This window comes from Helianthus annuus, chromosome 1 (genome assembly GCF_002127325.2).
Source record: "Helianthus annuus cultivar XRQ/B chromosome 1, HanXRQr2.0-SUNRISE, whole genome shotgun sequence".
NCBI classification, from domain to species: domain Eukaryota; kingdom Viridiplantae; phylum Streptophyta; class Magnoliopsida; order Asterales; family Asteraceae; genus Helianthus; species Helianthus annuus.
The window spans coordinates 11974297-11989234 of NC_035433.2; the positions used below are offsets into that span (position 1 = coordinate 11974297).

Here is a 14938-nt window from a genome sequence, read left to right on the forward strand (position 1 = left end):
TTTGAGTTGGTATTGGTTAGGATAGCTTCTATCAGGGTCGTTCCAATCTTTTTGGAGGCCCAAGTCGAAATGAAATTGTGAGGATTTTTTCCCTTCTTTGATTATTATAGACGATACTCCTTTATCCGTGTTTGGAACCAAACAAAAATCTAACACAACTATCACACATAGTGGTTTGCTTTTATAGGAAAATCTAAAACAATAAGTTTGCACTAATATTAATCATTAGCGTATTAATTTTCTTTTAAGTGGAGGCCTTATTTTTTTGGGGGCCCTAAGCCCAAACCTAGATTACTTGTGGTCCGGCCGTGGCTTCTATTCCAAGTTATTAATTTAGTACAAGTAGATTGGTAGAGTTAATAATGTTTTATTTGTGGTTTTGATCAACAGTAAAGACTTTGTGTCATTATCCCATACAAGTGAATCAACAAGAAGAGTTTGTAAAGATAGTGAAGCAATCAAAGTTGAATTGAAAAAGGGTATTTTGTGTAATCGCAAGGAGGGGGTGGGTTTGCGTTGGTGGCGTGAAGTTGGAAAGCAAATATATCATCACGTGGGTTAAAAAACAAAGTCGAAGAAGTTACACAAGAAAGGGAGCAAGCTAAGCAGGTGAAGAAATAGATAAGCAAACACCCACCCCACCCAATTATTTTTTGATAACCGCCCGCATTGTTGAACAGAAAAGAACTGGGAAGCATGCAATGCAACGCAAGCTACTTGGAAAGATGGCCGATGGTGTACGTGCCGCGTGCGATCATGTAGACAAGTCATCAAGGTATTAATGTCCCAAGTTTATGAGTATGAATTATACGAGTTCGCTAATCATGGTGGAGTCTGTGGGAAGCGATTGATCCGCGGTAGAGGAATTTAATGGCGGGGGCGTTTGTGTTTCAAACTCTACCCGAAGATGTGTTACTTCAAGTGTCTAAGCATAAAGATGCAAAGGATGTGTGGGAAGCGCTTCGTGTGCGGTATTTGGGAGCGAGAGAGTTCAAAAGGCAAGGCTACAGACTCTTTGATTCTTTGAACCGAACTTGAGATGTTGAATCGATTGATGAGTTCTCAGGCAAACTTAGTGGGATTGCTACAAAGTTCAAGAGTCTTGGGTCTAGCTTAGAAGATGAAGTGGTGGTGAGAAGAATGTTGATTTAGGTCCCAAAGAAGTTTTTTGCAAATCGTTTCTTCGATTGAGCAATATTCTTAGATAGAGAATATGTCTCTTAAGGAAGCCTTAGGGAGATTAAAGGTGTATGAAGAGAGAATCACACCGATTAGATCAGAAGAACAGATCAACACCAAGAAGCACAGGGGGATCGATAAACCCTAAGAGCTCAACACAACTCCGATACCATGTGGTACAGATCATAATCACACTTCTGGATACCTAAACCAATCGATTGTAACCCTTTATTAATAAGAATCCTTCAATGATTACACGAACAAGAAAACCAGAAAATACAAATCTCTAACAATACAAGAATCACACCAAGAGTTCATTGATTCAGTGAAAACAGATGAAAACCCTAATTGTTCTAGAAAGAAACAAGAGACAATAATGTGTGAAAATATCTTAGGTAACCGACTTTAACACTGTGTCTGTGACTTTTATTCACGACCCATAAGACTTGCACCGACTTGACTTGAAAACATAACAAACCCGGAGTTGTTATAACAACCTCTAGGCCTTGTATCATCAATCTGCTACAACCCATAGCCCACGTATAGAATCTACAAGCCCATCTAATGTCTTCAGCCTTTAGCCCACATGTGTTGTTTCTTCAGCCCATATAAACTCTCAACCAAAATACAAAATATTAGAATTGTAATTATAAATAAAAAAATAATAAACTTAAAACACATTGATTTGCCATATTATTTTCAATAGAACTCATTCCAACAAGTCTTCACAAAATGTAAATAACTAATACTAGTTAACAATAGTAACATGATGATTTAAGAAACTAAAGACTTTTAATATGAGAATAAATATTATACATGATTGGAAAAAAAATGCAAACACTCTTTGTATGAGAGATGAAATAGCGAAGATGTTAACTTGCACAATTGAAAATACATGTATCGTGTTAAAGAATTTTCACCATATAATGATTGATAAGAAACTAAAGCAATTTGTCAGTGAGATTGCATGAGTCGTGAACACTTTAAACCCGTGACTTGGTGCTAAGTGAGATATGAGCTAGTGGACAAACCTTGGACCAACTACACGACCAGATATGATTTAGTTTAGTGGACGACTGGACAAGTAAAAAACAAGTCAAAAATTTAAACTACTACATTTATAAGATGTTGACGTCACCATTCAATTTCCTCCCTTTAATTGGGCAAAAAGGGTGGCAGGGTCAACAGTGCCAGGCAGCTGTCTGGCACTCCCCTATTGGCCCAACAAAATTACGATTTTGTCCTTATTTAAATTTACGTTTTTGCCATCAGTTTAAATTTATGTTTTCGCCCCCGCTTACAAATAAATTTACGCTTTTGCTCCCAGCTAAATATTTCGATTTTGCCCTCGGTTAAAAAAATTACGATTTTTACCCGTTTTAATTTACAGTTTCGCCATTAGTTTTTTTCCCTTAAAAATACGATTTTGCCATCAGGTCTAAGTTATGTTTTTGCCCCCACTTAAATATAAATTTACGCTTTTGCTCCCGGCTAAAAATTCTAATTTTTCCCTCGGTTCAAATTTACGATTTTGCCCCGTATAAATTTATAGTTTTGCCGTTAGTTTTTTTTCTCACAGCCAGGTTACGATTTTGCCCTCAACTTAACTTTACATTTTCCTCATCGTTTTTGTTTGTTTTCCTGGTGACATTACAATTTTGCCCCCAGTGTAAAACTACAGCCGTGCCGCCAACTTCCTGGCACTCCCCCGTTGGTCCATTTAGTTTACGATTTATCCATGAATTAAATTTATGATTTGACCCTCAGTTAAAAATTATGTTTTTCCCATCGTTTTAGTTTTTTTTTTACTAAAACTATACAGGTTTTTTGTTTTAATTGGTTTACTATGGTCTTACCATCGTTTTTGTTTTTTTTTCCCTAGCAAAATTATAGTAGTGTTTTTTTAATTGGTTGAGAATTATTTGGCCATCGCCCCGCAACGCGGGCGGTGCATCTACTAGTTATATATAAAAGACACTAGTTATTATTACTAATAGCAGGAGTAATAATAATAATAATATCAAACTAAATAAATATTAATTATAACAATAATATGATTAGTAATTAAATCTATACTATATAATAAAAGAAACCAATTTTGGGACACTTGTCATTATATCAGGCCATCTTTTATAGATAAGTATTATTTTAGTTTAATCTTTTTTAATTAATTATAGGTAATCCTCCAACTAAATATTATTTAGTTTAATTTCTTATGAATAATTATTATTTATTTTAATCTCTTCTCATTTATAATATTATTTATTTAACTAATAGAGTAAATTACGATTTTGGCCCCTGTGGTTATATCACTTTTACTCTTTTAGCCCAAAAAGAATTTTTTACATCTAAGCCCCCAACTTTTTTTTCTAATATTTTTGGCCCCTAACGTCTTTTTTCTAACCCTTTTGGCCCCTAACATTTAATGGATGAGGTTAGTGTTAGGGGCCAAAAGGGTTAGAAAAAAAGATGTTGGGGGCTCAGTTGTTAAAAAAATTCTTTTTTGGGCTAAGTGGGTAAAAGTGATATAACCACAGGGGTCAAAATCGTAATTTACTCTAATTAATATTATTTATCATTTATGCATTTACGGAGTTTTAAATAATGGGTTAAATTTATTGAGACTTCGTTAACAAATTTTGCTACAATAAAATAATCTATTTATATCAATCTAAATTTTTATCTATAGTATACTATATAATAAAACATTAATGTGTGACACATGTCGTTCATTGTAGGTATTTATTTTATGATTTTATCGCCTCACTTCCAAACTCATCTTATATTAATTAAATAAATAAATGAATAATGAGCTAATATTAAATTTTATCCTAATTTACATTTCGAATACCATTCCTCTATTTTTCTAATAAAATATTATCCGAAATTGTAAATTTTTACTTTAAAACATTTTAAATAAAACAATTTATTTATCACGAAAACCAAACTTTGTGTTAATATATTAAATTTCACTATACAAAATTACATTTACTAACTTTTTTATTATTTGATATATAAATTTATATTTATTTAACTCGTGTAATAAATGAGTTTTTTAAAGATGTATTATTTTACTATTTGGTAAACAATATTACATATATTCAACCCGTGTAATACATGTGGTTTTAAAGATATATTTTTTATTTGATATATAAAATTACATTAATTCAAGTCGTACAATATGGTTCTTATATATATAACATTTTATTATTTAATATATAAAATTATATTTATTCAACCCGTGCAATAAAGAAAGTTTTTAAAGAATAATGTTTTATTATTTAGTATATAAATTTATTTACTCAACCCGTGTAATACACGGGGTTATAACCTAGTTAAAATAAATATAATAAACCAATGAAGAAAAGAAGAAACCATTTGAGGGGTACAACACTTGCGGGGTAAGGGATACATTTTGCTAAAGTCGTTTTATTATGAATTCAACTTTAAAATGGTTTTGGTTCAGCTTATATTTTACCTCATGGATGGGTATAACGTTAAAATGGTTTTGATTTAACTTGAAATGCGGAAGGAGGTAGACCTGAAATGATTAATGGGCTAACGTCCCTAACTAAATCACATAAATTGGGCGTGGAACACTCACTGTTCCGCTGAGGTATGGTGGGGCATGGGCTGACACGTGAATTAGGGGGCACTCAATACACAAACCCAAGTTGTAGGGGGTATGGTGGGCGTGGCTGGGCTAATTTTTTTAATATATATATATATATATATTTATTTATTTATTTATTTATAACCATTAAAAACTACATAAACATACATAATAATAATCAAAACGAAAAACAATCATTCTTCGTCGTCTTCGTCGCCTTGCCATGCGGTTGGACAAAGTTCCCAAGGTCATTTCATACAATCTAAATTACCTAGCATCCCGGGTCTTTCACGATAGCTTTCACCACCGTCACGATCGTTTGTAAAAATATTTCCGCACCATCGTCAGATGATGATGACGATTCACTTGAACTTGAAGAACTCATGGCAAGATTGTGTTTTATGTGTTTGATATTGTGTGAGAAAAATGTTAAATATGGTAAGATATTTATAAAGGAATTTTTTTTTAAATAAAGCCCAACGGCTAGCCCAAACGGCTAGTTTTGTTGGCCAATCACATCCCGCCAAGTCAGTCTTGTAGCCCCGCCCCACGCCCGACTTTATACTCCCGTCCCTTGGGCCACGCCCAAAACCAAGCCCACCCAGGGTGGTGGCTTGGGCGTTTTCAGTCAACCCACGCCCAAATCTCCGCCGCATACCCCACAGTCTAATGGGTAAGGGTGTGGGTTGAACTACGGCTGAGGGGCACACATACACACATGTTTAAATTAATTTCACTACCCAATCTCCAGTGAGACCATACACATATTTAGTAGGTATGATGAATGAAACCATTTTGTCCGCGTAGACCATGTGGTAATTACATGACACCACTTTTAATAAAACAACTGGTTATTTTCATCCCGCGCATTGCGGCGGGACTCAATGACTACAAAAGGCGTGTCAGCAACGGCAAACAGATACCGAATATCAAAAATAAATAAAATGACGTGGTAAGGATAGTCACTCCGTCATAATAAAGCGATTTTAAATAACCTAATATATAATAATAGGACCCACACGTCTTACACGTTGGAAATTCGGTTGTTTTCAGTTCAGTTATTACGGTGCTAACATGTTAAAATATGGATGAGCTCGGTACCGGTAATGGCAGCGAAAGTACCGATCCGGAAAATCATCGAAATAAGGTACCGGCACTGAAAATGCTCGGTACAATACGGTATGGTATTTGAAGGTAAAAATCAATAAATACAGGTATGGTGCTAGACCGGTGTCGAACGGAAAGTAACGATTCTGAAAACGCCAAAAGGTGGGTACCAAATTGGTACCGAAAATGATTTGGTATAGTAAATTTGGTACGGATACCTATACCCGATACCATTTGCTCATCTCTTAATGATGTTACTATTCATTCCATTCTAATTTTAATTTAAATAAATTACTTGCATTGTTGCGTTGCTACAAGATTTGATGAGCTCGTTACCAACCGATACCGAAAATACCGTTACCGAAATCCCCAAAAGTGGGTACCGGTACCGAATATACCTAGTATGGTACGGTTCGGTACCGGTCAGTACTGGTACGACACCGGTATTTGAGGGTAAAAACAGGTGAATACCTGTGCAGAACCGGTACCGAAAATACACCGGTTTAGTAAATTTGAGACCGTTACCTATACCCGATACCATTTGCTCATCTGTTAATGATGTTACTATTCATTCCATTCTAATTTTAATTTAAATTAAATAAATTTTCATTCCGTTGATTTTTTATCATATATGAATATGAATTAGTGATGATCCAAAAAAAGAAGAAAGAGGTAGGTGAAAATTAAGTAAATTAAAATGAATATTCACCACATAGCATTATAATGTCCTTTTAAAAATGAGTAACGCCTTTAATGCCTTTTCAATCATTACTTTCTGTTTTGTTTTTCTCTCTATTGGGTACTATACTAGAAGACAAAAGATCAAATACAAATACTGTTATCGTACAAAACGAACGAATTGCGCGAAAAAGTAAAAAAAAAAACACGGTGACATTTTCGTTATTATTCTATTAGTATACTAATTATGTTGCACTTGTATAGTAATTTTGAATGACTAGTTGTTTGATGCACTTTTTTTTGAACGGCAAATTTGGATCACTTACGGCCCACTGGAGTATCATCGTGCCACCAGAGGAACCACCCGATCATACACATCTCCACTAGGCATAATGCCACACCCGATGCACTTGTAGATTAATTTTGAAATTTATGTTTTTTGATGCACTAGAGGGTAAATTTGAATGATATCTTGTAGTAGTGTATTAATGATGAGCTAGTAGGGTAATTATGATGCACTTGTAGAGTAATCTTGAATTGTATGTTGTTTGATGAACTTGTAGAGTAATTGTGTCTGTTATGTTATTTTGATGAACTAGTAGAGTAATTACGATACACTTGTAGTAATTTTGAATTTTATGTTGTTTGATGAAGTTGTAAAGTAATTGTGAATTGTATGATGTTTAATGAACTTGTAGTGTGATTGTGTATGTTATGTTATTATGATGAACTAGTAGAGTAATTATGATACACTTGTAGAGTACTTTTGAATGACTAGTTGTTTGATACACTTTATAGAGTAATTTTGAATAATATCTTGTAGTATTGTATTAATGATGAACTAGTAGAGTAATTATAATTAACTTGTAGAGTAATTTTTAATGACTAGTTGTTTGATACATTTGTAAAGTAATTTTGAATGATATCTTGTAGTAGCGTATTAATGATGAGCTAGTAGAGTAATTATGATACGGTTGTAGAGTAATTTTGAATTTTATGTTGTTTGTTGCACTTGTAGAGTAATTTTGATAATTACTCTACTAATAGAATAATTATGAAAATTCCACTGTGACTTTTTACTTTTTCCTTTCATTCGTACGTTTTGTACATTAAACGTATTTGTACCTGAACTTTACTCTATACTAGAAGTGTCCTTCCTCTTTATGCCCAAAAGAACAGTGTTAAGGGCGCTATTAAGCTCATTCACACCCTAATAATGGCCCTACCCTAAACTCGGAACCAAGAATTTCCTATTTTATAGCCATTTTTAATGTGGTAAGTAGTCATTTCCAATATTTCATTGTTGTTTGCAGTTAATTGACTAGTTTATTTTTAGGGGAAATCTCGAAACTAGTCAAGAAGTGGTCAACATTTCGAAACTAGCCAAAGGAAACGTCTTGTAGAGACGCTACTACGTTGCTGAAACGTCTTGACAATGGACCAATCGTTGGCTGCCACGTGTCCGACAATGCTGAAACGTCTCAGAAGTCTTAGCTGAGACGTCTTAACATGGCTTGAGACGTTTCCACACGGCTTCATATGGCTTGAGACTTTTCCACGTGGCTTAAGACTTTTCCACATGGCTTGAGACGTTTCCACATGACTTAAGATTTTTCCACATGGCTTGAGACCTTTCCACATGGTTTAAGACTTTTCTACATGGCTTGAGACCTTTCCACATGGCTTGAGCCATAAAATGACATTTAACTCTTTATTAAATTAACCTTAAATTACGTTAAATATATATAAAATTAAATAAAATAGTTGGTTGTTAGGATTTTCATATTTTTTTAAAGTTTTTTACTTTTTCTTAAGTTTTAAAGTCTTTTAGAGTTCTTATACACACATACATACACACCATGTTGTAATACATATGAGAATTTCAAAAGAATAATTTTTCACAATCTTAAAAGTTTTAGTAATTAAAAGTTTTGTAACATAATACGATTATTTAAAACATATTTTCAATTTTTAAACTAATCTTTTTCACGATTTTTAAACATATTTTATGGTGTAATTTTTAAGAAAAAAAGAAACGTAAACGTAGAAAAAAGATATAAGAGTTTAAAAATCGTGAGGAAGATTAGTTTAAAAATTGAAAATATGTTTTAAGTAATCGTATTATGTTACAAAACTTTTAATTACTAAAACTTTTAAGATTATGAAAAATTATTCTTTTGAAATTCTCATATGTATTACAACATGGTGTGTATGTATGTGTGTATAAGAACTCTAAAAGACTTTAAAACTTAAGATAAGTAAAAAACTTTAAAAATATGAAAAATCCTAACAATCAACTATTTTATTTAATTTTATATATATTTAACGTAATTTAAGGTTAATTTTATAAAGAGTTAAATGTTATTTTATGGCTCAAGCCATGTGGAAATGGCTCAAGCCATGTGGAAAAATCTTAAGCCATGTGGAAAAGTCTCAAACCATATGAAGCCGTGTGGAAACGTCTCAAGCCATGTTAAGACGTCTCAGCTAAGACTTCTGAGACGTTTCAGCGTTGTCGGACACGTGGCAGCCAGTGATTGGTCCATTGTCAAGACGTTTCAGCAACGTGGTAGCGTCTCTACAAGATGTTTCCTTTGGCTAGTTTCGAAATATTGACCAATTCTTAGCTAGGTTCGAGATTTCCCCTTATTTTTAAGGTTGTTTTTAGATGACTTTTTTTTAGTTTTTCTTTAATATATATTTTTTAAAAATTTAGTGAATTGATTATAATGTTATTTGGTTTTTGTGACCGGCCCAACCAGTTTAATCAGTAAAATAAGTGTTTATTATTATTATTATTATTATTATTATTATTATTATTTTGAATGGCTATCGTTAATATAAATATAAATTACATCCTTGTCTAGGTTTAAATTTAGGGTATCTCCTCTAAGAGACATAAGCCTTTACCAAATGTGCTAGCTCCATATTAGTATCTACGCTTATATAACGAGTTAAGATTTTAGAAATATTATGTAACTAGGTTAATGCCCGCGTAATACGCGGGCTTCAACCAAAACCATATTATTTACTTTGATTCAAATTTAGTACTATGTAAAAAGACGCACATTGGAAAAAAAAAACAAAATTATTCAAATCCCAGTGGGGCGCGATCACAAGGTTTGGAGAATATTCAATGTATTACAGTCAACAAATAAGGGCATTTGGAAAACACATTGCTAAAGAAACAACTCAAGCATAGAATGAATACCAGGGTGCGAAGAATTCCACCATCCAGAGATTTTTGCTTTTAACAACCAATTCGTCAAAATTACGCGAATTCAGTTCGACTGATAAACTTGGTTCTAATTTCTCACTTGATCCTCCTGTTGTTTTTCCACTTAGGAGTGCCTTGACCTGTGCACAGTAAACTATCTATGAATACTTCAAACAGTAAAGCACGCAATATGAATTACCGATGACAGGCGCAAGACAGAGTCTAATTCAGTGAGACATGTTAATTAATATAAAAACTAATCTCTTCATGCCAACCTTTATTGTGACAGGGTTAAACTGTAATGAAAATAGTTGTGACTTGTGAATGATGGTGATTTGTGAGGACTCAAACCACCAACATACAAATTCTTGTCAAAATTTAGAGAGCATCCTAACAGTTTTACTCCATGACAACACATTTCAACATACAGAAACAGAAAAAGGTAACAGTTTTATAAGACCATGCGTAGTGGTATGTGATCCGGTGTGATTCTCCCCCAAAAACGCTCCCCCCACCCCCATGGCGTGATTGAGCGTGATTTAACAAAAATGCCCTCCAGGTGTACTTTGAATCACGCTAAATAGCAAGTTGGTTGGCCAATCAAATGTATCCCTCTTTTTCTTGGCCAATCCCCTTGTTTTGGTTAATTTTTTTATTTAATTCTTTACACCACTTTTCAACATAATACCCACATCCCCACTATACCTATTTTAGAAAAAACACCCAATAATGCCCCTTGCTGACTGGACTGCTACATGGCGGAAAACGCCCAAGGGTGGGGGCATTATTCACCCTTACCACTACTCATTGTCTAACGAATAGCAGATTTAAAATTCGATATGATGACCTGTGAAAATGCAAATTCTGCTATTGGTTTTGCTTCCCTAGCTCCTTGGTAATCAACAAGAGGTTTTCCAGGCACAGATACTTAGATATCATGGAAATCCCTTGATACCATATTCCTGTAGAAAGCAAATGACAAAGTTTACATGGATTCTCATAGAAATAGATACCGAAACAAAAAAGTTTCTTGCTGGTGACAAGAGCCAATCATAAAACACTAAAAATGTCTAAAAACAACATATTGGATATAGGATTTAGGCGGCTCTACATAGGCAATAACCAAACCCTTTATTTCACATCCATGGTGCTTCTACCAAACAAAAGCAAGCCTATTAAAGTTGAGAATTACAAATGTTTCAGTAGATTAGGACACAACGGTTATATGAAGTCCAAAAATTTCCTTTACTTTTGGAATATTTTCAATTCATAATAAACTAAACATACCCTTACTGTGATTAAATCTTCATAATCTAAGACTACTAAATGGTACTTTAAATAATCTATAATTACTAAATGTTGTGAAGCCCACGGGCGTTCCTTTAAGAAAATTGATTCAGCAATCAGTATGTCACCCGGTGCCAAACTTACCATAATAAGTTTAATGAATTTATAGAACAAATGGGGTAACCCTTACCAAAATTCTTTATCTTTAGCACTGAATCTCCAGTCCTAGCCAACCGAGCAATATATATGACAAAAAAAAAAAACAAACATTAACCGTAAGCGTAAAAAAGTTAACACTGCTCAAAAATAAATAAATGTATGTTTAAAGATGAATGGTATATAATAAAACTTTAAAATAAATTACCGATTGTTGTAGAGAACGAAACTTCATCTTAATCTTTTTGGGGAATTCATGTTGATGTACATCTTCACCGAGAAGGATAAGTTCAATACCTTGTAAATGACATGTTCTTAGATAATTAAGACAAATGAACATCACTAAAGTATTAAATTTATAAGAAAAGACCATCAGTATGGTTAAAGTAATCAGAACACTAAAAGACTAAACTAACATGTTCCAAAGTAGCAAAATCTTCATTCAGTTTTGTAGAATTGTAATCCTTATCACTGACACCCTGTCTTTAATTTCCAAAAGTCTTTGACACCTACTTGTACAAAAAAAAAATGCACTGTCATTCACTTATAAATAAAAAAACCCTGCAGTTTATTACCATATAAATCCAAATCCACAGACTGCCCCTGAAATTTAATTTCTTTTGAATATGCAATTGTGTCTGCACCTATGACTTTAAATTTTCTCACAATCGAACTCTGACCTCAATTCGATGGGCCCTAAATTCGACGTAATGTGTATGAAGCGCCATCTCAAGGTCGTGAGGCGTTCTCCTGACCACCTCACACCTCTGGTGCAAATGATTTTTTATAACAAAGGACAATCCTTAAAAGAACTTGTTTTTATTATTAATGGTGAAGAATTAACATAATACCTCTTGTGTCAAATTTTAAAAATTTGCTGGAATCATCAGGACCATAACCATATGACCCTAATGCTATCATTCCTCATGCAAAGCATGCCAATTCATCCATCTGGACGCATATCCAGAAAGTTTCTAATTATTATTTATTGATGATTTGATATCCTGCATTATCTTAAGTAAAAGATGACGTGCAGTCTTGCGGACCAAGCTCAATAGACCTTTCCTTGATGTATCCCACATCTCTCTGTTTTAATATTAATTATAATCATTAATAATTACATAAAAAAATTTGTATTCAATATTTAAACATTAGAAACCCTCACCATAAAGAAAGTAAAAGATGAGGTAATTAAAACATATAAACTGTATAATGGTTGCTAACTCTAGTTGACAGCTTCAATCAAACGAAAAAATTAGGGTAAATAAAAAGGGGACTACAAAATTGCCTATCGACTTGAAGGAAGCTTACGATCATTAGAGTACCATGAAACTGCGTGCAATGCTCTCCTAATCGTCTCCATTGTGTTTGAATCTGTAGTAGGAAAATCGAAGAAATCAAACTTGAATCGATGTTTCTCACACATATTCTCTGCTCCTCTTTCCTGTACTTCTATTTCAACAAAGGTAAATATAGCGATTTAGGATTCTTTTGTTACTATATGATCCAATCTATAGGAAAATAGAGACATGCAGGTGATAAGAGCTTACCGAACTCTCGCCGGAATACCGATTCAAGTGTCTGAGGCTGCGGTTGTTCAAGATCACCTTCAAGTCTCCCATTCTGTCTTCTAGATCAATCGATGAGAGTAACCGGCACCCATCAAAAGTAAACTTTCAATATGAACACATCTGGTTTACTTAGACGTGTGTTCGAAGGCTCAGATATACTACCTCATTGTGGCTGCAAATCATCAAATTGCCACGCCAAAACAACGAAAATAGAGGATTTTCTTATATCATCACCGCCCATTTAATTGTCTCTCTGTTACAATTTGCACCAAAAAGTCGACAACTACAGACGCTAACTAAAACATGTTAAATTGTTTATTTCAATATAACCCATAAAAAACCCCAAAAGTCCCTATAACATAAAGCAACAAAATTGATAGAAACAAACAAACCCAAATCAATCTATTAAAGAATAGCACCGAAAGCAACATCATCAATAGTAAAATTCAAATATGAACACATTTGATTTGGTTAGATGTGTTTCGTAGGCTCAAATACACTACCTCATTGTGGCTGCATGTAACACCCCGAAAATACAAATTTTTATATTTAAAAATTTAATGTTAGTAATGAACAAAATAAACTAACTAGGAATAAATAACCTAGTTAGTTAGTTGTCTTGTAATAATAAAGACAATTGGTTAAATATAACACTCTATGTAACTTGGATTAAAGTATAGGGACCAATTATAGCAAACTTGAAACAAGTTTGTTTTAATTAAAATACTAGACACCAAAACACACACTTTAAGTGTGTGTTCTGGTCGAACTATCCAGAGAAGCCAGGGGCTCCCCACGTAAACCCTAGCAAGCTCAAAAATTGACAAATTTAAGGGCCAAATCAGTCTCAAATTGAAATCCAAGCATGAATTCGTGATCACCTTAGTGAAGTGATCCTAAGGTATGTCAAATTTCCAAGTTCTTGATGAACACTTGAAATTCGAAATTTGAGCTTGAATGATAGTTATTTGGGTGAAATTAGAATGAATGTATGATTAGAAACAAACCCTAGTTAATAAACTATTGAAATTGTGTTCATGTTGACAAAACTCATAATCACTACTTAGGTGTTTAATGGGTTTTTAAGAATGATGAAGAACACTAAGGATTTGATTATGTAACGAGTGTAATTGAATTACTAGAAGTAAATCCAGAATGTGATGTGAAAATTGATATATGAACTTAAGAAAAATGTTTAAAATTGGCTAAATAATTAGTCATGAAACTTGATTGTTGATGTAGGACCGGTTTTGATACCGTTCGATTGCGTAACGAACGTTCGATGTGCGGAATTCGTGAACGTGCGTGACCGAACACACAATAACGTACTAGAACCGTGATTTTATTGAAGAATATGACGTGTACGATACAAGAATCACGTAGAGAGAGTTTTCTCTCTCTAGACTTGAATCTCCAAAATCACAAATGAGCCAAAGTCTTTAACTTTAAACCTAAAGCTCCTATTTATAGGCACAAGGTTATAATGAGAAGTCTCATTATTTACACAATTGCCACCTTGCCTTTACTAACTAGTAACATCATCAAGTCTTGCATTCTTCGGTTTCTTGCTACGGCTTGGATTGACGAAGGCGATAGACAATAATGCACTAACAATCTCCCCCTTGGATATTGCCGCAGTCAATCTCGTAGCGTCTTGTTTTTCTCTTTTTCGAACAGAATCCCCGTGGATTTGTATTCGAGCTTCCGTTGCTCCCCTTCTTCTTAGACTCTTTCTTCAGGCTCCCCCTTTCGTCAAGCTTCCGTGCTTTTAGGATTGACGCTTGGCTTTTCGTAGCAACAGAATCAGAAACCTACACATCTCAATCTCTCGTAAGACAAAATAATTTTGACTCTAAAAGAATTCACTCAAAATTCTCAAACATATAACACACGATATTGTGATTCAAATTAATGAATCATCTAAACATTTGAGGATTATCTTCCAACTTCTCATCATCTTAACCAAACCAATTGTTCATCTTGTTTAGCCTTTGAGATTTTGAATATCAGCTTTTCAACATCAGTTGTCAAAAATCTTTTTGGATTTTTTCAATAATATGAAACATAAGTGCAAAAACAAAATTTAAACGCAGAAATAAAATATGTACAAACACTATTTTTGTGAGTTTG

General features: G+C 33.7%; 1 long non-coding RNA gene across 5 annotated transcripts; it reads right to left on the bottom strand.

The window, feature by feature from the left end:
* Positions 1-9646: 9646 nt before the first annotated feature.
* On the bottom strand, positions 9647-13240 carry LOC110865585. 5 transcript variants are annotated; one of them, XR_002550838.2, is made up of 7 exons: positions 12788-13227; positions 12549-12686; positions 11654-11746; positions 11446-11534; positions 11272-11306; positions 10642-10756; positions 9647-9934 (listed from the first exon to the last, which is right to left on the bottom strand). It is a non-coding gene; the product is annotated as an uncharacterized LOC110865585 (long non-coding RNA). The 5 variants fall into 5 exon arrangements; XR_004868767.1 differs by having other exon boundaries at positions 11272-11534; positions 12549-12689; positions 12788-13240; XR_004868766.1 differs by having other exon boundaries at positions 11272-11534; positions 12549-12681; positions 12788-13232.
* Between the last annotated feature and the right edge of the window lie 1698 nt (positions 13241-14938).